Genomic DNA, 22884 nt, shown 5'->3' with positions numbered 1-22884 from the left:
AATATAAATATACGTATAATACAAAGCATGTTGTTAGTTTAAAATAATGAGGAATATTCATTTGAATTCATAAATTAAGTTGAGATTCAAGGGACCAATGAGAGCGCGTCATGTGGCGCGAAAATCACATGTGATTAAAAAAAATTCAAAAAAAAAATTTTCAAAGAAAAAAGTTTTCGAATTTTTTTTTTTTCGAAATTTTTTTTCTTCAACTTTTTTTTTTCAAATTTTTTTATACAATCACATGTGATTTACCTGCACAATCACATGTGATTGAATTGTACAATCACATGTGATTGGATTGTACATGCATAATCACATGTGATTGTAAAAAAAAATTTCGAAAAAAAAAAAGTTTTCAAAAAAAAAAAAATTCGAAAAAAAAATTTTTGAATTTTTTTTTTTCAATCGCATGTGATTTTCACATAGCGCGCTCTCATTGGTCCCTTAGATACCCCATAGTAGTTATACTAATAAAGTTGCAGCTTTCGAAGGTGAGACCGATAGGCTACAAAATGCGTATGGTAGTATGGACCTCCAATAAAATCATTGTGAGGATTCATGTCCTTATTGTACACAAGAGTGCAAGATATTTTTTAATGTGGTAAAATAAATTCATCATCATTGTTTTAATAATAAATTCATTACAAATGTGTATTAATAAGTTGTAAATTCATCGTTATTTGATATACCAATATCCAATTCCAATATTACATGATATTTAACGAATTTACTAACTTTAAACGTAATAAAATTACATTGGGAGTTGTTAGTGTCGCATTGCCCATTTGCACATTTATTTGCGTTATAACCACTCAGGCATTGTCTGAGTGGTATACGAAGGGGCGGCATGTTTGTTCTCAACGAGTAAGCGCATGTTCGATTCCCAAGCCATGGTACTACCAGCATTTAGCTTCTCGGAGAGGGTTTTCCCAACCTTCAACCGTATTGCCATGGTTGTGATTTGGGTTTCCTCCTAACGCGTGTGTGGATGTCATATGACCGCGAAGGTGGTTAAATCCCCTCTAGGTGAGGGCGATACTGCTATTAAAAAAAATAAATTATTTGCGTCATATACTCATATATATATATATATATATATATATATATATATATATATATATATATATATATATATACTAGTTGAGGACCCGCGAATTCGCGGGACTTTATGAGTGTAAAAACAATATTAAGAATTTCAATAATGTATTAGAGTTTAGCTACATCTTTATTTTTACTACATCCAATGTAGCAATGCAAATTAAAAATGCAAACATATATATATATATATATATATATATATATATATATATATATATATATATATATATATAGCAATGCAAATTAAAAGTATGATAATGAGTGTTCCAAGCACATAGCAAACTTATAACACGTCACACATGAACAAAACAGTGAAAAACTAACCAAAACTTTATTTCTTGTTGTCAAACAGTTAATTTTAAAGAATCCTCATTACTTCAATTAGTTGGAACGTTAATTGGCTAACATCGTAGGTCACCGTACATAGATCTCCATCAGCCAACTCATTATGCTAATAAATTGCCTCCATCCTCTGAATACTACCTTGGCTGTTGTTTTCCTTTCTCCACTATAAAGCCCGTACTTGCATCAATATTGACAACATCAACACTTGAGCCAGGGAAAACTCTTAGTAGACAGTGGCGAATCCAGGATGATAATGTTACCGGGTCTTAAAAAAAATTTCAAAGCTAATTATATTTAAAGGACACTTGATGGTTGTTTACTTCAAAAAAAAAAAAAAAACATCGATTTTAAAATATATGGGGTCATCTAGTTAAATTTAGTGGTGTCATATACGATTTGAAGAGTATATCGTATGAAAAATGTATACATTAGTTGGGTCATAGGACCCCACCCCTTTAACTCTATATTCACCCCTGCTCGTAGACCGTACCATTCATTTGAAATTCGCTGAAAATTAATAAGAAACCGTTGGTAAATAAGTAACTTTATATCATATAAGTATAAGTTACAATTATAGATAATCTACTTTATGCAATTTACTTAAATAAAAGAGGATGTGGTCAAAAAAATATTTCAAAGCATTTAAAGAAACAAAAAAGTGTTAGTAGAAAAATACCAATCATCTCGCTTTACGAATCGGAAATGTGAACAAAAGAGCATCATTAGGGTTTGGATTTGGATTGATATGAACCTCGTTTGTTGAAAATTGAGTTGGCTGATCATGAGCTGAAGACTGATTCTGGTTTTGTACACCATCTCCTCTTACCTCATCATCCTTAAAGTCTTCAACTTTAATTTCTCGTGTAGCAGGTAAAGAATTGTGATACTAATTGTGCAAAGATGATATTGTAATTCTTTCAATACAACTTGGTAGATAGACTATCAACTCAAGAGTTTTGTCATTAACTGGATTGAAATGTAACAAAATGCAAAATGATTTAATATGAGTAATCGAATGAAATTTGAAACAAAAGGGTAACCTCGTCAGCTTTAGAATCTGTAGGATAGTTCCCCTTTAATACATAAGTTAAACTTAACAAATCAAAGACTGAGATACTAATGATAAATCTTTTACATGAGATAAACAACATTAGTTTTTCTCTATTTCAATTGTCTTTTGCCAACAGAGACTTCTCATAGCCACTTCTACACAAGGTTAGTTGGTTTTCACCAATTAACCCGCATTGGACACATAGAAGAATAGATGTGAAACATCTATCATATCTTCATTTAATATAGAATTTAAATTTAAAAAAATAGATGATAGCGAATTATCTTAATCTACCAAGCTACCAAGATGATTTTGGAGTCCTGGTGAACAAAAATAAAAACTATAGTACTTGAAAACTTTTCATTCAGTATTCATATTCATCTGGAGATAATGTTGTACTTGAAGAAGACGAAAAGAAAAACGCACACCCTGAAGCACCGAGAATTCTGTTTTGTTCTTTTCAAGGCCCTTCCCACGTAAAATTTTTTTGGGTCAGTTTTATTAGTTGTTTGCGTTCACTCATTTGACCCGTTTCCTTTTAGGCTAAATTATATATTATACATGTTTGACACATTTACAGATGAGTCATGACATAACCCAAATCAACCCATATAATATTAAAAGGGTCGAACTGCCACCTGTAACTCAAAATGTATCTTTTGCAATGTTATTTACTAAGCAGTTTTATACCCTGATGACGGTCCTATGGGATAACGAACCAGCCTCCCACGGTAGAGGGCATAAAAGTCTCCTAGAGACATCATGAGGAAGTTCGGATGGCTTTACATAAGATAATGCGATCCAAGCCAACACCATAAGTGGGAACCCATAATCTGCTATAAAACTTCATAACTACCATGTACCATAACGCCAAGACCTAGCACCTCTACTCTTCATAGAAGTAATAAGGACACCAAAAGATAAGATGACTGCGAGAAGCCCGTTCGTATATATCCACTGATTTTGGTACTGCTCTGTTGTACTGTTTTCTCCTTTTGGAACACGAAATTGACTAATTACACAAACACCATGGCACTGATCTCTAAATTATGTAAACCTATATTGAGAGACCAATTCTTATGGCGTAAAGCACAAAATCACATATTGAATTAAAAGTACACTCACATTTTTGAGAAGTCATGATTGGGGCTTTGATCTTTGTAGATTAAGGTCTGCAATGTATGACCTGCAGCAAATGGGGGTCATAGAAGACTTTTAATCAAAAGTAGACAAACTAATTTCTTTCTTTGTATCTGACGTCCTAAAATTTGGATCTAGTCAAGCTGACCCTTTCACCCACAAAACAACATTAACTTGTTGATCCCTATTAGGTTCTTTTTCTTTAAAAGTGAAACATTTTTCGTGTTTAAAAGATAACCAATTCGTTGTTTCACCAAGTATCAGTCGACTTCTATTTAAAGTAGGTCTCACCAAGTTTCATATGTCATGTAAAATAACAAAATGATGATTATTTAGAAGAAAAACGAAGAAGGTTAATTTTAGTTAGCCACATTAAAGAAAAGAAAAAGAAAAAAAGGAATTAATAAAGATATTTTATTTGTAGTAACGACGATCTCTTAGTTAACACAAAATAAAGGTTGTCTCCCCTTACTGTTTTCCAATGGAAACTTCAAAGGGATATTGTAAGATATATACTACTAACCTTTTAGTCCACTTGAATCTTCCACAGGCTACACCTTATTACACCGTATGAAAATGGACCAAAAGGCGAACACATTAATTAATTAATCATTAAATAATAAAAACAATAGTAGACAGAGAAGGACAAATCTGATGCTCATATCGAAATTCTCACAAGATGCGATAAGAAGCGTTGTTCTGACCCATAATAATGTACACAATTTGACTTGGACCCGTATTGACTGCATACCCAGACCCGTATTAAGCGTTTCCCTTCAATCATTGTTTTTTCGTTGAGGTGCTCCACTACAATGATTCCCATTACCCTGTACATAAAACATCAGTTTATGAGTTTTGAATAAAAATAGTCAAACACCCCAAACAATCATTAGCATTTGAGTTCCAAGTTATAAACCAACTCTGTTGCACAATATATTACAAATATTTTTACCCCAGGTGCAAGAAACCAGATTTGTATCTAACTTCATAAACCATGGTGGCCTCAGAGACTTTATATGTGGAGCCAAACCTCCCCTGGATGAATAAAAAACAACCGATAACTTGGTAAACTGCAAATAGAGATACTCATGAACATTCTGATCTATTAAGTGTCTTAACCACAACAACAACAAAACAACAACCCTTAAGATTTATTTGGTCCACCATATTTACAACTATATTTATAAGCATTTAATGAATATAGAAAGGCTAAAATAATGCTAAGCATTCAATCATCATTAGAATGTTCATTATTTTTTTATGACTTAGATAATGATTTATTTATTTAAAAAATATAAGATAATGCTAAGTCATCTTATAGAGGAATGGTGAATTTATTACGCCTAAAAAATTAGATCAGTTACCAAGCATAATAGAAACTTACCTTCACAGAATGTGGTATTGAGTTTCATGCAGCATGGAGAAACTGTATTCATATCTTCCTCATACGTCATTAGTATATTATTATATTAATATATTAATATAAAGATTAATACCAAATAATTAATTCCAAATACAACTCACATAACATCATTCATTTTTGAATCGCCGGGCCTAGACGGAATGGAAATTGACATATAAGTGAAACTTCTACATTCTTTACATATGCTCAACACAATTGAAGTTTCCATGGATGTTTCTGCTAGAAAAAAGTAAGAAATATTTGTTTCAGCTTTGAACATTACTCTCACATGAATCACTCATCTCACTCTACACAAAAAGTCAAACAATTTAGTCAACCAATATGTCAAATATGATATCAACAACAGTTTGAAGAATACTCACTTTATAAGGAGAAAAATCTTTTGATCTCGAATGCGGCTGAGTTGAAGCGTGAAGCTTTAGAAGGAGCCAGTGTGAGAAATTCTTTGGTGACACCGTGATCTTCGTCAATAAGTTTCCTTGTCGTTTGACCCATATTGACACCTACGCTTAAAATGATTTCTATATATAACGATCAACATTAATACACATCCTTTAATTATAAAAATCCCAAATACAACTAAGACAAAGTGCAAAAATGGTCCAAACAAATATGACTGACTCATTCTTCCATAGTCTTAGCAGCAACTATCTCATTTTAAAAATTACATTGATAATCACATTTAGTTAGAGAATTGGACATAGGTATAGCATTGGATGGAACCAGGGATTGCTAAACTTAAAATATAGAACTTGGGCAACTAATTATGGTCATGAGCATTTTTTTTTTTTCATTTCACCCACATGCATCGAGAGAGTATAATTTTTCAAAATTAGAAACCCCATCTGCACATGTAAACCTCTAATCATTTGGTATAAGAGTAAAATGCTATAAATCCATAAAATTTAATGGAATTGTAATTTAAACAAAGACATAAAATAAAAATAAAGATAAAAAATATAACTAATTTAGTATATTCAATTTAAAATTTTCATAATCGAAAAATAATGGCATATCAATAACTTGAAGTAAGATAATCCATATCTATATTCTTCAGAGCACCTCAAGGATGTTTGTTGACCATAGTAATAGCTATAAATCTGCGTAGACAACTTTACACCATGAATCTACAGGTACATAAGTCAACACAATTGAAAAGCGACATCAATATTATATAGCAATCCACATCCATAGCAATAATTTAATTAATAAAAGTTTAGATAGCCTTCTTAGTGGATTCTTCAAATAGATACAGATTAAAATCAATACCGATTCATTTTTAAGATCTAATGCATGCTGATCACTTACTCTGTCCTGATATTGATATTAGTTTAAATTATCATTCTAGAAATCCGAATTTCAATAGTAATAGGAGTATCAAGTATGTATATTGAACATCGTATAGTAAGGTTATAACAATCAGCTTTGTAATGGCCTCAAGTCAATACCATGAATGAGACAAAAAGTCAAGGATCAAAACTGGGATTCTCCACCCGCCAACATGTTCTATTTTTTGAGTCAGTTTGAGTTATTGAGATAGTCTGATAACCCGAAACAAATTAATAACTCATTTTCTATATAAAAACCAACCCACCAACTCAAATTGTCAAAATGATACTCGTTTAACCTGTTTTCCTAAACTGTATAGAGCAGGTTAGGTTCTATGTTCAAGGCTTTCATCATAATCATGAGAAATTTATCTTTATGGTCACATACCATGCTGATCAATCCATGAATTTAAACATAAAAACATATATTTGTATATGTAGTATAGATGATGAACAACAAAACAACAAAAATAGAAGAATAATTTTGAAAAGAAAAGTAATTGCTAAGAAAATGTAGTCAACACATACCATAGACGGAGATGTTCGTAACAGAAATATAACGTAGTCAAACTGCACCAATTTATGTGATATTTAATAATGTAAAGAACATCCAACACATACCATACACATCACGAACATCAAGACCCCTATCATAAGCCAAAGAACACATCCTCTTCAATCTCCCAAATCTTAAGATTTGTTATTCATTCCGTTACACTGTTACACTTTGACGTAGTGTAGTCAAACTGCACCCATTTACAGTGTCCATATAAGCATTCATTATTAATTATTATATAATATAATGTAAATTGCTTCATGGTTAAGTAAATTGTACCTTGTACCTGAAGTATATAACACGAATGCGATTCAGGACAAAAACAAAACTAAAGTAAGCATCATCACAATCAAATTGGGAAGGTTGAACCTTGTACCTAAACCTCGAGCTTGATAACAAAAAAAGTGGAAGATATTATTAGATTTCTTCCACTTGTATGATCCTTATCTCAGTATATAAGTTTACATATATATATATGTATTCAGTACACAAATTTTTATGCCTGCAATTAATATGTTCATTGCATGACCACTTTCTCCCTGTCTAAAGAAAGCGGCCATGCATCAATGTTGAGTTCATAAAGATCTATGACATAAACTACACACATAAATTACCACAGTGGTGTATAAATTACACACATAAAAATTTGCGGAGTTTTTGTAAGGTACAAATCAAATATCGAATTATTCTAGTAATATGATATTATATATATAGTACGGAGTATTTGTTAGGTTGTTTAGTAAAAGATATATTGAGAAACGATTTAAAATGAACTATATCTTTTTAGAAAATATAATCAAATAATTCATTAGGATGAAGGTCTTCATCTTACCAATAATCATGTTACCTATATATAGTAATAATAACTAAATAACTTCTTAACAGTAGTATTATCATCATATTACCTACCTAATTGGTCATATGTGGTATGGGTAGATACAGAAACAATCTCTTTAAAAAGCACTTAAATGTTACGGAGTAATAAGTAATTACATATAATTACCAAAAGAATATGAATTATAATGTAGATAACAAAGACGTAGTACATACTTTATATGGGAAATTTTATATACAGTTATATATGAGCTTAGAATGAAATTTGAGTCATATTTTAAGGAATTTGTCGGTGCAGGAATGCGTTCAGTAGGGTTCCTATGACCCTAAACTGATACCATATGATAGATCATCCAGGGTCTTTTTCAGTCGAGACAAAAGAACATCGAGTAAAACTTGTAATACTAAGCATGTAATTGTAAAGTCATTCCATAGGCATGTATTTCAATGGGTTGGTCCCTAATTGGAAGATTACCATATACAAAAAAATTATACCTTTCTTTCATTCTTTGTATAATTGTATGTCGATGGCATGAATGTAAATATCATAGAAATTCTGCGTCTTGATCAATCATACTGAATCCACTTGTACCAATACTTTTTCCACCAATATCAACCTGCTTGATTCTATTTTAGGTCTGTAACAACATTTTTTAGGTACAGAAACATAAAAAATTTAGATTGCAAAAAAATAAAATAAAAAATAAAATCAGTTTCAATCATTAGCCATCGTGTTGAAATTGAATTCCATTTGAGGACTTACATCAAAGAACCCAAACAAAAAGTATTCTAAACTTGTTGTAAATTCAAACATTCATATGAAAAGGAGGAGACCCAAAGATTACTTACATCGGAGGACCAATAGTTTTTCATCAAGACTACGGACATTTAGGCTCTACCATAATGAACATCCTTTAACCAACCAAAAGATCCTACAAATCAAAAACATACAGTATCAGTTTCAAAGCAATATCACATGTCACATTCATAGTACTTAACAATCAGTTTATATTTCCAAATATAGTAGTTTTGACTACCAAAGATTAAGTTTTTCAGAGTTAACATGGTACCTCTTTTGTACCAATCATCGACAAGAACAGTGTGATCTCCGATTGTCGACTTGAATGCCACTGTAGCCTCCAACAGCCATGGTAACCTGTACACCCAACAAACTACCAATTTATCAATATTCCCTACAAAAATTACAAAATCCAATTAGCATAATGACACAAATAACAATAAGAATGGGATATTTATGATTTTAAATACAAAGTAAACCTGTGGTTTAACACTCTATGAATAAATGTGACCATAAGTAAATTAGATTTTAGCTATAAAAAATCAGAGGCGCAATGATTGAGTATATGTTATAGCCTAAAACATACAAATATATAAAGCCCACCTCAAATCATGTGAACATTGCTGGTTCCTCTTCGATTCCAACTCGATCAATGCCAAATAACCTCAATGAAAACCCAAAAATTAAAATCCAAACAAACTGACCCTATACTCTTTTTCTTTCCAGCCACTACACTATCTACATTCAATCACATGCCACAAAAGAATCAAGAGAAAATAACCCATTAATGTTACACATTAAACATGCAAAACTTAAATTTATAAATAAAACCCTTGTAATTTTAATCAATAAAACAACAGAATCGTATTAATCAAAAAACAAAAGAAAATTTTAAAGATTAAGAACTTAACAATATCAAAATAAACTCCCAGTTCTTCGAATTAAACAAAAATTAGTACTCAAAACAGAGTGATTAGTACAACTGTTGATGATATCGATTCCCTTTGTCGACCCTTTCTACAATTGAAAACGAAACACTAATGATACAACATCTCAGTTTGGAGTTGTACTCCACCTGTATCACTGATTTAAAGAAACCATTAGTGGGTGTTGAATCGATTATGTATGTTGATGATGAAGAATGGATCGTGGTTTTATTCTGAAAAAGACCCAAGTGATATTCATCGGGTTTGATCGGATATGTGATTTAGAGATTTTGAATCTGATGAATACCGAGTGATATAGATATTGTTGATTAGCTGAGTGATATAGATATTGTTGATTAGCTGAGTGTTACTGATTTGAGATGAGAGAGTTTTGAAGGGTTGAAGAAGACTGCGTAGCTTGCAAATGAATTTGAGATGGAATGATCCCTAATTTTAGGGCTAAACCCAGTACGTTTTTTAGTTTTGAAGGCTAATTTTGTCTGATTATCTCTTAATCCAAGGATTATCACGTGATTAAGGATTGGTTTTGAAATGAATGGTTGTGATTAGAGATGGTTAAAAGATTGGATGGCTAGGATTTATTTTTAAGGGGATTTGTCACTTAATTGTGTGTTTACTTTAATATATATATATATATATATATATATATATATATATATATATATAAATGGCTCTATTGAGTCGACATCAATCGTCGATTTATTGGCGACTTGACTGACTCTTAGAGCCTAAATTAAGTTCCAAGCAGGATTTAAAACCTATGAAAATTTGATTCTACCATTTTCATGGCGTCTATTATTTTAATATTTTTATTTAATTTTTTTTAAAAACTTTTCTCTACTTAAAGGTCGGAGGTCCTCTCGGAAGCAATCTCTTTATCCGTCGAATAAAGAGAGGAATGACTTTCTCTACTCTTGAGAGTGTGTCACTCTGGGTGGAGAAACGACTTGTCTTTATTCTCGGATAGGGGAAGGATTGTCTACATCTCACCTCCCCCATACACCATTCATGTGGTATTGGGTTTTGTTGTTGTTGTTGTTGTTGTTGTTGTTGTTATATATATATATATATATATATATATATATATATATATATATATATATATATATATATATATATATATATATATGAATAATAATTTGATGGTGTAAATATCTTTTAGCAGTGGCGAAAGTGTCACGACCCTACTTTTTCCGTTATCTTTTACCGTTAATTATTTAACGACCGTTAACTGTTAATTGTGCTACGTCATTTCTATGACCTATATTATTATTTTAATAATAATATATTAATTATTATGTGTTATGTGAATATTTGTATTCATATTTTGAGTTATACGTTTCTACGTGTCGCGGATTTCTATCCGGCGAATCTTTTCGATTTTCAAACCAACGGTCGAGTTTTTGGGATATTTAAATCCTAATTATTTTAAATATGATATTTTAAGATCATATAATTATATATAGTATTTATATTTATTTTTTGTCGCGTATTTGTTATCTCTCCGGATTTTTAATCGCGTAAGCGTGTTTTCGCGTTTCGGGGTTCGATCGGACTTTCGGGCCACAAGAAAATAACATTTAAGTAATTTGGGCTAAGTGGGGCCCACCACACTACAAAATTCGGTCGAAGCCTCATGGGGGAGGGAGTAAACTCCCTTGATTCTTCCATTTAGAAATTTCATTTACACATTATTTCAAAACCTAACTATTTTTTTTTGTGCTCTCTCCTCTCTTCTCCCTTTCCCCTTACCGTCGCCAATACCACCACCATCATCATCATCCTTCATCAAATCATTGCTTGGATCAAGAAACAATTAACACCAACGCGTTTCTCATTCCGTTCTCTACGCGATTATACTTGTTGATTATTGATTAGGGTATAAACCCTAACCCTAGAACTTTTAATTTTTCTTTATTTTTCTGTATTTGATGTCTATTTTAATAGTATGATGATTACTTGTTATTGTAATATTGTTTGTATGCGTAGAATTACTCAAAAACACATGTTTTCGGTTTGATATAATTGGGACAGCAGCTATTTCATGTATTTCTGATATTGTGACTGATATAAAAGTTAAAATAAAGTATCTAGATGAGCTCCTCTCATCAAGACATTAATTTTAGACTTCGGATTCATGTCGTTTCGATTCCCGGAGCTTAAGATATGATTAAAATGGTGTATTGTTAAGATTAAATTGTGAAAACGAATTGGTACAGGTATGGTCCGACTTTGTGATCATTTTGAGAGTCTTTAGGGTGTACTAGTGGGTTAGGAATGATGATGAGATGAACTTTCATGTTCGGGTCATCGAAATCCGAGCCACGGATCACCCGTTATGACTAAAACACGTTTTTGAGCGGATTGAAGATCCAAACTGATTAGTGGCTGTAAGTCACGACTTGTTTGCTGTTCTTGGGGTGTTCTTGAGCACACTAAGGTTTCGGGTGAGTTGGTTAGGCGAAGATATATATAAGACTCGCCGAAAACTGATTCCCGGGGCTCAAGTTATGACCCGATGAACTTTTAATTAAAACTTATGGTTATTAATTATGACTTATGATAAAAATAATGATTTTCATTATTAATAAATTACTTATGATATAAAAAGTAATTAATTTAATTTAAGACTTATGATATATATTTATTATATCATTTATTAATTACTTATGATAAGTATTAAACTTATATTATGAGATTATTATTATTAGACTTATAATAAGGATTAATTAATTATTTAATTATTATAAGACTTAGTTATTATTTAATTATAATTAAATACTTATGATTTAATAATTATAATTAGAAACTTATGATATGATTAATAATTCATTGTTAATTAATAATACTTATGATATGATTTAAAATTTATTATTAATTAATAATACTTATGTTATGACTAATATTTAATTAATTAATTAAATACTTATGTTATATTAATTATATCATTTAAACTTATGTTAACTTTAATAATTCATTTTAATTTAGTTAAACTTATGTTATGACATAATTATACATATTTAACTTTAATTAACATTATAACTTACATTATTATTACAACTTACACTTTTAAAATTAACGTTGACTATGTTTGACCAAGGTTGACTTTTGAGTTGACTTTCGGTTGACTTTGACTTTCAGTTGACTTTTTTTGACTTTCTAAATAAGGAAACTTTCATAACTTAAAACTTTCTAAAAATAGAAACTTTATAAATTTGGAAACTTTCCAAAAATAGAAACTTTCCAAAAATAGAAACTTTCCAAAAATAGAAACTTTTCAAAAATAGAAACTTTCCAAAAATAGAAACATGCTAAAAATAGAAACTTTCTAAAAATAGAAAGTGTGTGTGTCCGTGCACTGTTCCAATCAAACCGATGCATATTGAGTATTGTTCTACGTCTATTTGCAACATGTACAATAGCTATCATACTAAGACTTGACCTAAGTTAGTTATTTATATCGACCTGCTTTATTTATAGGTCGGCGTTGTGATCATTCCTGATCACTTTACTTCATTTGCTGTTCGCATTTTTGTGTGGTTACTTCATTTGCTTTAAGGTGAGTTATAGTCCCATTTTTTTTTTTTTTTTTTAAATCTTTTGGGATGAGAATACATGCATTTTATTTTTCATATTGGACACAAGTGGAAGTTGGTTTGAATTATTCATTGTGGGTTGAACAAAAATATTCCCTAGTCTGGTAACTGTAATCACTGATTTCTACTGGTGAACGCGAATCCTATGGATAGATCTATCGGGTTTGACAACCCCATTTCGAGCTAGTCGCGCTAGCAATTTATAATCGAAATGTTTAGTACTTCGTATTTTGTTGTAGATACACTTGTTCGGTGTATATTATTTATTGTGTTTGGGAAGGGTAAATAAAGGGTTAAGTGGTTACCAGGTGGCTCACGGAAAATGGAATAATGCTTTTATATGTTTTCTAGCATATAATTTTTGTGGTCCAAAAAGGAGTTTTTATGTTTTCAAACATAAATTTTTACGGTTTAAATTAAATATTGTTTGCAATATTAAACCTATAATTCACTCAACATTTTTGTTGACAGTTACTCGCATGTTTTATTCTCAGGTTCTTGATTGATTGCTTCCGCTGTGCTTAGAGAGTCTGCATATTTATGATGGCAGCTTTTGTTAAACAATAACTTGCATTCTCTTTTGATACATTTAATAGTGGATGCTGTTGACTTTGTTTTGGTCAACTTTTGGTTAAGTAATAATGTATGATTTTTCTAAACTTCCAGTGGAGTTTTTTTCAGTGTAAAAATTTTGAGTTTTTCGACTTTGTCCCCGGTGGATTTTTCTTTTTTTTCCACACAAACCTACATATTTTGCCCCAAAACCTTCAAATTTTGCCCCAAATTCTCCAACTTTTGCCCCAAAATTTTCAAATTTTGCCCCAAAATCTCCAAATTTTGTCCCAAAATCTTCAATTTTTGTCAAAAAAAATTGCTACGGTTTAACTTTTTTTTCCCCCCGTGGAAAAAATCCTAGTTTCGCCAGTGTCTTTTAGACTCAAGATTCTTGTCTGATTGTTATAAAACGATAAAAATGCTCCTATTTTATTCAAATGAGGTTCGTGTTATTCGGTGATTTAAATGAGGTTAGAAATGAAGAGGATCGTTTTGCTTCCACCTTCAACCGTGATGAGGCCAATTTATTTTAACGTGTTTGTGAGTAATGCAAATTTGCTAGATAACCCGTGGTGGACATAAGTATAGTGGATGAATAAGTCGGTCACTAAAATGAGTCGACTTGATTGATGGGGTATTGGTGTCAAGTAATGTGTTAGAGATGTTTTCGGATATGAAGCTTGATGCGTTACCTCGTGGTTTTTCGGATCGCGTGCCACTTTTGTTTCACGATAACAAAATGGATTTTGGGCCAATTCCTTTTAACTGTTTTCAATTATGGTTTTTTTCGGTTTAATGACCTTATCAATGAAGTGGTGATATTTCAAATTTTTTTTTCCAGGAGGTGGATTTTAATTATATATTAAAGGTTTTGAAAATATAATATTAAACTATGGGTGAATAACCATCGTGCACGGAGCAAAGTCGAGAGCTGCAGTTATCGCCGAAAGGCTGAACAATATTAAATTAAAGGTAGATAATGCAGCAGCTAACATAGAAGAACCGGAAGAAAGAAAAACACTTGTAAATGCGCTCTATGATCTCCCAAAACATGAGGATCAAGATTTGATTCAATAAGTGAAAGTTAAATGGAATATAGAAGGCGACGAGAATTTGAAAATTTTTTCACGTATCTTAAATCATTGCTGAAATAAGCAGAATATCAAACGTATTTCGTTCAATGAAGTTTGGGTTACGGATCTAATTATTGTTAAAAATGCTTTTAAGGAATTTTATGCTTCGAAATTTGCCAAGGATGTTAATTGTGGACAAGCAGCCAACTTTGCTCCAATGGTGAAGCTTCAAGAAATCGACACTTATTTAATTCAACGATCGGTTACAGAAGAAGAGATCCCCAGCTTCGTGTGGGAGTGCGAAAATGACAAGTCGCCGGGTCCGGACAATTTCTCTTTTGACGTTCTGAAAAAATATTGGGACTGGTTGAAGGTTGATCTGGTGACGTCGATTACTGATGAATTGTAATCGTCGATTATATTCCATGAATTCAGAGATATATATACAAAAGTCCCTAACCTCTATTCTGGCAATTAATCCTCTAAATTAGGAGAGGATATACATTCCTTACACTTTACAAAAGTTAGTTACATAGAATATTATCTCAATAATGAAAGTCAACCGTATCTCTATTACTCCCCCTCAGTCGAAGCGAGGCCCGGACTGTAGTGACCCGAACTTTTCCATGTTTATATATATTAATTGAGATTGATATTTACATGATTAAATGTTTCCAACATGTTAAGCAATCAAACTTGTTAAGACTTGATTAATTGAAATATGTTTCATATAGACAATTGACCACCCAAGTTGACCGGCGATTCACGAACGTTAAAACTTGTAAAAACGACATGATGATATATATATATGGATATACATATGGTTAACATCAGATTATGATAAGTAAGTATCTCCATAAGTATATTAACAATGAGTTATATACATATAAACAAGACTACTAACTTAAGGATTTCGAAACGAGACATATATGTAACGATTATCGTTGTAACGACATTTAAATGTATATATATCATATTAAGATATATTAATATATATTAATATATCATAATATCATGATAATATAATAATTTAACATCTCATTAGATATAATAAATAATGGGTTAACAACATTAATTGAGATCGTTAACTTAAAGGTTTCAAAACAACACTTACATGTAACGACTAACGATGACTTAACGACTCAGTTAAAATGTATATACATGTAGTGTATTTAGATGTATTAAAATACTTTTGGAAGACTTCAAGACATATATCAAAACACTCATACTTAACGAAAATGGTTACAGTTACTTTCCCATTCTTTTCTTTCATCAAGAATTCTAGTCGTATTCTTACCCGTATTATACATAGCTTCAAAACGTACTTACTATGGGTATATACCAATAGGAACTAGCATGGGATTCCACTCTTGATTATGTCATGTATGACTAATCAATTTTAACTTCTACCATGAGCTAGTCAACTAACTAGAACTCCTTTTAACCCCACTCACCACTCACCAATTACCACTCATCATTCACTCCATTTCACTTCCAATTCTCTTTCTAATTCTCTCTCAACACACACACACACACACTATTATGAACGTATTTTTCCAGTATTTAATCATCATCTTCATCAAAAATCACTTCAAGAATCAAGCTATAATCATCATAGGAAGAACACTTCAAGAACACTTCAAAAATCCCTTCAAGTTTACTAATTTACTTCCAAGCTTTCTAATCCATTCCAAGTAATCTTCTAAGATCAAGAAACCTTTGTTATATACAATAGGTTATCTTTCTTATTCAAGGTAATATTCATATTCAAACTTTGATTCAATTTCTATAACTATAAACTATCTTAATTCGAGTAAAAATCTTACTTGAACTTGTTTTTGTGTCATGATCCTACTTCAAGAACTTTCAAGCCATCCAAGATCCTTTGAAGCTAGATCATTTCTTGTCACTTCTAGTAGGTTTACCTACTAAACTAGAGGTAGTAATGATGTTCATAACATCATTCGATTCATATATATAAAACTATCTTATTCGAAGGTTTAAACTCGTAATCACTAGAACATAGTTTAGTTAATTCTAAACTTGTTCGCAAACAAAAGTTAATCCTTCTAACTTGACTTTTAAAATTAACTAAACACATGTTCTATATCTATATGATATGCTAACTTAATGATTTAAAACCTGGAAACACGAAAAACACCGTAAAACCGGATTTACGCCGTCGTAGTAACACCGCGGGCTGTTTTGGGTTAGTTAATTAAAAACTATGATAAACTTTGATTTAAAAGTTGTTATTCTGAGAAAATGATTTTTATTATGAACATGAAACTATATCCAAAAATTATGGTTAAACTCAAAGTGGAAGTATGTTTTCTAAAATGGTCATCTAGACGTCGTTCTTTCGACTGAAATGACTACCTTTATAAAAACGACTTGTAACTTATTTTTTCGACTATAAACCTATACTTTTTCTGTTTAGATTCATAAAATAGAGTTCAATATGAAACCATAGCAATTTGATTCACTCAAAACGGATTTAAAAAGAAGAAGTTATGGGTAAAACAAGATTGGATAATTTTTCTCATTTTAGCTACGTGAAAATTGGTAACAAATCTATTCCAACCATAACTTAATGAACTTGTATTGTATATTATGTAATCTTGAGATACCATAGACACGTATACAATGTTTCGACCTATCATGTCGACACATCTATATATATTTCGGAACAACCATAGACACTCTATATGTGAATGTTGGAGTTAGCTATACAGGGTTGAGGTTGATTCCAAAATATGTATAGTTTGAGTTGTGATCAATACTGAGATACGTATACACTGGGTCGTGGATTGATTCAAGATAATATTTATCGATTTATTTCTGTATATCTAACTGTGGACAACTAATTGTAGGTTACTAACGAGGACAGCTGACTTAATAAACTTAAAACATCAAAATATATTAAAAGTGTTGTAAATATATTTTGAACATACTTTGATATATATGTATATATTGTTATAGGTTCGTGAATCAACCAGTGGCCAAGTCTTACTTCCCAACGAAGTAAAAATCTGTGAAAGTGAGTTATAGTCCCACTTTTAAAATCTAATATTTTTGGGATGAGAATACATGCAGGTTTTATAAATGATTTACAAAATAGACACAAGTACGTGAAACTACATTCTATGGTTGAATTATCGAAATCGAATATGCCCCTTTTTATTAAGTCTGGTAATCTAAGAATTAGGGAACAGACACCCTAATTGACGCGAATCCTAAAGATAGATCTATTGGGCCTAACAAACCTCATCCAAAGTACCGGATGCTTTAGTACTTCGAAATTTATATCATATCCGAAGGGTGTCCCGGAATGATGGGGATATTCTTATATATGCATCTTGTTAATGTCGGTTACCAGGTGTTCACCATATGAATGATTTTTATCTCTATGTATGGGATGTGTATTGAAATATGAAATCTTGTGGTCTATTGTTACGATTTGATATATATAGGTTAAACCTATAACTCATCAACATTTTTGTTGATGTTTTAAGCATGTTTATTCTCAGGTGATTATTAAGAGCTTCCGCTATCGCATACTTAAATAAGGACGAGATTTGGAGTCCATGCTTGTATGATATTGTGTAAAAACTGTATTCAAGAAACTTATTTTGCTGTAACATATTTGTATTGTAAACCATTATGTAATGGTCGTGTGTAAACAGGATATTTTAGATTATCATTATTTGATAATCTACGTAAAGCTTTTTAAACCTTTATTGATGAAATAAAGGTTATGGTTTGTTTTAAAATGAATGCAGTCTTTGAAAAACGTCTCATATAGAGGTAAAAACCTCGCAACGAAATCAATTAATATGGAACGTTTTTAATCTATAAGAACGGGACATTTCAGTTGGTATCAGAGCGTTGGTCTTAGAGAACCAGAATTTTGCATTAGTGTGTCTTATCGAGTTTGTTAGGATGCATTAGTGAGTCTGGACTTCGACCGTGTTTTCTTTAAAAATGATTGCTTAACATTTTTGTTGGAAACTATATATTTTTAACATATGAATATTATGTGATATAATAATCTCTTAACGTGTTTGATATTATGTGATAGATGTCTACCTCTAGAACAAGTCCCATTGACTCACCTAATAATAATGAAGAGTCAAATGTAAATTGGAATGATTCGTGGACTGATTCACAAGTTCCCGAAGAGGAACCGGAAGAAGAGTCGGAACCGGAAGAAGAATCGGAACCGGAAGAAGAAATAGAACCGGTGGGGGAAATAATAAAACGGTTAAGTAAAAGAAAATCCTCAACCAACCGACCAAGGTTAATTATGGTCAATGGTGTTTCCGACAAGGAAGCAAAATATTGGGAGGATTACCAATTCTCCGATGAATCGGATTCCGACGAGAATTCCGATGATGTTATAGAAATTACCCCAACTGAATTTAAAAAGGCAAAAGAAAATAATAAGGGAAAGGGCATAAAAATAGAGAAATCTAATTCCAACCCCGATGAACTTTATATGTATCGTCAACCCCCGAAGTCCTTAAGTTGTAACAATGACCCGGGAACCTCTAAACCACCAGGTTTTTCTAAACCAATGTGGAAAATTACGGCTCGTATTAGGGGAACATCATATATCCCTAGAAACTTGGCAAAACGAACCAAAACCGAAGAAGAAGAAACAAGCGAGTCGGAATAAGATAGTTGTATTCGTGTGGTGTAATATATGTAATATAGTGTGCTTATGCTTTATGATATATGTAAAAATTGCTTGTACTAATAAGTATTTTTTTTTATGAATCTAACTCTTGTCTATTTTACAGTATAAAAACACAAAATGGATAGACAACCCAATATTTTAAGAGACCTACCCGGAGACATGATTGATGAAATCTTGTCTAAAGTCGGTCAGAATTCTTCGGCACAACTATTTAAGGCGAGATCAGTTTGTAAGACATTCGAAGAACGTTCCAAGAATGCCTTGGTTTATAAAAGGCTTTCGTTCGAAAGATGGGGGATATCACATTGGGAAATCCATAAGTTACGATGTGTTTACTTTGACGCATATATTGCGGGGAACCCAAATGCTATTTTACGCAATGGGTTAAGAAATTATTTTGACTCAATATATCCGAATATTGGACTTCGTGATTTAGAAAAAGCGGCTAACATGCAACATAAAGAAGCATGTTATGCTTACGGATTAGTAATGTTCGCTTCTCACCAAAGTGAGAACAAGAACATCGGCCTACAACTATTAAACAAAACGTTCCCACAAGTGACGGAGTCGGTAATTGGGGTAAGAAATGAGGTTTTTAGGTTATTACAAGACTGTTGGACATTACGTAACCCTCGTCCCTTTGACGACGTTACAACACGCTGTCTTATCAACGGCCATAACGGTTATGTTCCACAAGACCAAGGATGGGAAGTAGTCCTAGTAAAACTAGAATGCATGACTTGTTTCTGGACGTATGAATTACGTGTCTTTATTGCCTTTGCTGAACGACTTGTGTACTAGCTAGAATTATCTTCACAACTATCTTGTATCAAAGTTATTGTGTGCTATATTTCATGCTTTATGTAAAATAAGCGGTATTGTAAGTTTGTAAAATATTGTATAAAAGTTTGAACGCGAAATATTATTATAATCAGTTTTTCATATAGAATTGTAGTAGTTGAATTGTATATTAGCTACTAAGTATGAACTTAACGGGTAGGTACTACCCGAATTTAAACTTATAAAACGCTAATATGAAGAAAAAGCTTTTATAAATGAGTTCATATTATGCTACGAAATACTATTAACTACTCTTAATATTCTGTATGATTAACTTGTTCCATTTGACTATTTTGAAGGAAATGGCACCGACTACTCGACACACCGTGAATATGAATGAAGAGGAATTCCGTACTTTTCTAGCTTCAAACATAGCCGCAGTACAGGCTGCGCTACATACCAACAATAACCTTGGATCTAGCAGTACAGGAAATCGTGTAGGATGCACCTACAAAGAATTCACTGCCTGCAAACCTTTGGAATTTGATGGAACCGAAGGACCGATCGGATTGAAACGGTGGACCGAGAAGGTCGAATCGGTGTTTGCCATAAGTAAGTGTACTGAAGAGGACAAAGTGAAGTACGCTACGCATACCTTCACAGGTTCTACGTTAACATGGTGGAATACCTATCTAGAGCAAGTGGGACAAGACGATGCGTACGCACTACCGTGGTCAGCATTCAAGCACTTGATGAACGAGAAGTACCGTCCCAGAACCGAGGTCAATAAGCTCAAGACAGAACTTAGAGGGTTACGAACCCAAGGATTTGATATTACCACGTACGAAAGACGATCCACAGAATTGTGCCTATTGTGTCCGGGAGCATTCGAAGATGAGGAAGAGAAGATCGACGCGTTTGTGAAAGGATTACCGGAAAGAATCCAAGAAGATATAAGTTCACACGAGCCCGCCTCCATACAACAGGCATGTAGAATGGCTCACAAACTAGTGAACCAGATTGAAGAAAGAATTAAAGAACAGACTGCTGAAGAGGCCAATGTAAAGCAAGTCAAAAGAAAGTGGGAGGAAAACGGTGATAAGAATCACCAATACAACAACAACAGCAATTACAACAATAATCGCAACAATTATCCCAACAATCGCAACATCAATCGCAACTACAACAAACGGCCCAACAACAACAACAACAACAACAACAACAGCAACTACAACAATCATCCCAACAACAATAATAACCGCAACAACAACAACAATCAGAAGCAGCTATGCCAAAGGTGTGAAAAGAATCACTCGGGGTTCTGCACCAAATTTTGCAACAAGTGTAAAAAAAATGGTCATAGCGCGACGAAGTGTGAGGTCTACGGACCAGGGGTTAATAGAACGAAAGGAACAAATGGTGTCGGAACGAGTAATGGCGGAGCAAGTAGTGTCGGAGCAAGTTATGCCAATGTAGTTTGTTATAAATGTGGAAAACCGGGCCACATTATTAGAAATTGCCCGAACCAGGAGAACACGAATGGACAAGGCCGCAGAAGAGTTTTCAATATTAATGCGGCAGAGGCACAAGAAGACCCGGAGCTTGTTACGGGTACGTTTCTTATTGACAATAAATCTGCTTACGTTTTATTTGATTCGGGTGCGGATAGAAGCTATATGAGTAGAGATTTTTGTGCTAAATTAAGTTGTCCATTGACGCCTTTGGATAGTAAATTTTTACTCGAATTAGCAAATGGTAAATTAATTTCAGCAGATAATATATGTCGGAATCGAGAAATTAAACTGGTTAGCGAAACATTTAAGATTGATTTGATACCTGTAGAGTTAGGGAGTTTTGATGTGATAATCGGTATGGACTGGTTGAAAGAAGTGAAAGCAGAGATCGTTTGTTACAAAAATGCAATTCGCATTATACGAGAAAAAGGAAAACCCATAATGGTGTACGGAGAAAAAGGCAACACGAAGCTACATCTTATTAGTAATTTGAAGGCACAAAAACTAATAAGAAAAGGTTGCTATGCTGTTCTAGCACACGTCGAGAAAGTACAAACTGAAGAAAAGAGCATCAATGATGTTCCCATTGCAAAAGAATTTCCCGATGTATTTCCGAAAGAATTACCGGGATTACCCCCACATCGATCCGTTGAATTTCAAATAGATCTTGTACCAGGAGCTGCACCAATAGCTCGTGCTCCTTACAGACTCGCACCCAGCGAGATGAAAGAACTGCAAAGCCAATTACAAGAACTTTTAGAGCGTGGTTTCATTCGACCAAGTACATCACCGTGGGGAGCTCCTGTTTTGTTTGTCAAGAAGAAAGATGGTACATTCAGGTTGTGTATCGACTACTGAGAGTTGAACAAACTTACCATCAAGAACCGCTACCCACTACCGAGAATCGACGACTTATTTGATCAACTACAAGGCTCGTCTGTTTATTCAAAGATTGACTTACGTTCCGGGTATCATCAAATGCGGGTGAAAGAAGATGATATTCCAAAGACTGCATTCAGAACACGTTACGGTCATTACGAGTTTATGGTCATGCCGTTTGGTTTAACTAATGCACCAGCTGTGTTCATGGACCTTATGAACCGAGTGTGTGGACCATACCTTGACAAGTTTGTCATTGTTTTC

The 22884-nt window shown here is 32.7% G+C and overlaps 1 long non-coding RNA gene across 12 annotated transcripts; it reads right to left on the bottom strand.

Moving 5' to 3' along the window:
* Positions 1-2884: 2884 nt before the first annotated feature.
* On the bottom strand, positions 2885-9845 carry LOC139885697 (uncharacterized). Of its 12 annotated transcripts, XR_011772042.1 has the most exons (13): positions 9181-9845; positions 8849-8934; positions 8628-8710; positions 8274-8416; positions 7224-7332; positions 7010-7134; positions 6123-6187; positions 5423-5563; positions 5022-5279; positions 4590-4672; positions 4161-4464; positions 3623-3683; positions 2885-3539 (listed from the first exon to the last, which is right to left on the bottom strand). It is a non-coding gene; the product is annotated as an uncharacterized lncRNA (long non-coding RNA). The 12 variants fall into 12 exon arrangements; XR_011772038.1 differs by having other exon boundaries at positions 5022-5075; positions 5162-5563; positions 6123-7134; XR_011772039.1 differs by having other exon boundaries at positions 5022-5063; positions 5162-5563; positions 6123-7134.
* Positions 9846-22884: the final 13039 nt, after the last annotated feature.

Source organism: Rutidosis leptorrhynchoides, chromosome 1, assembly GCF_046630445.1.
Source record: "Rutidosis leptorrhynchoides isolate AG116_Rl617_1_P2 chromosome 1, CSIRO_AGI_Rlap_v1, whole genome shotgun sequence".
In the NCBI taxonomy this organism is placed as follows: Eukaryota; Viridiplantae; Streptophyta; class Magnoliopsida; order Asterales; family Asteraceae; genus Rutidosis; species Rutidosis leptorrhynchoides.
The sequence above is the reverse complement of the archived record's forward strand: the minus strand, read 5'-3'. Positions and strand labels throughout refer to the sequence as shown.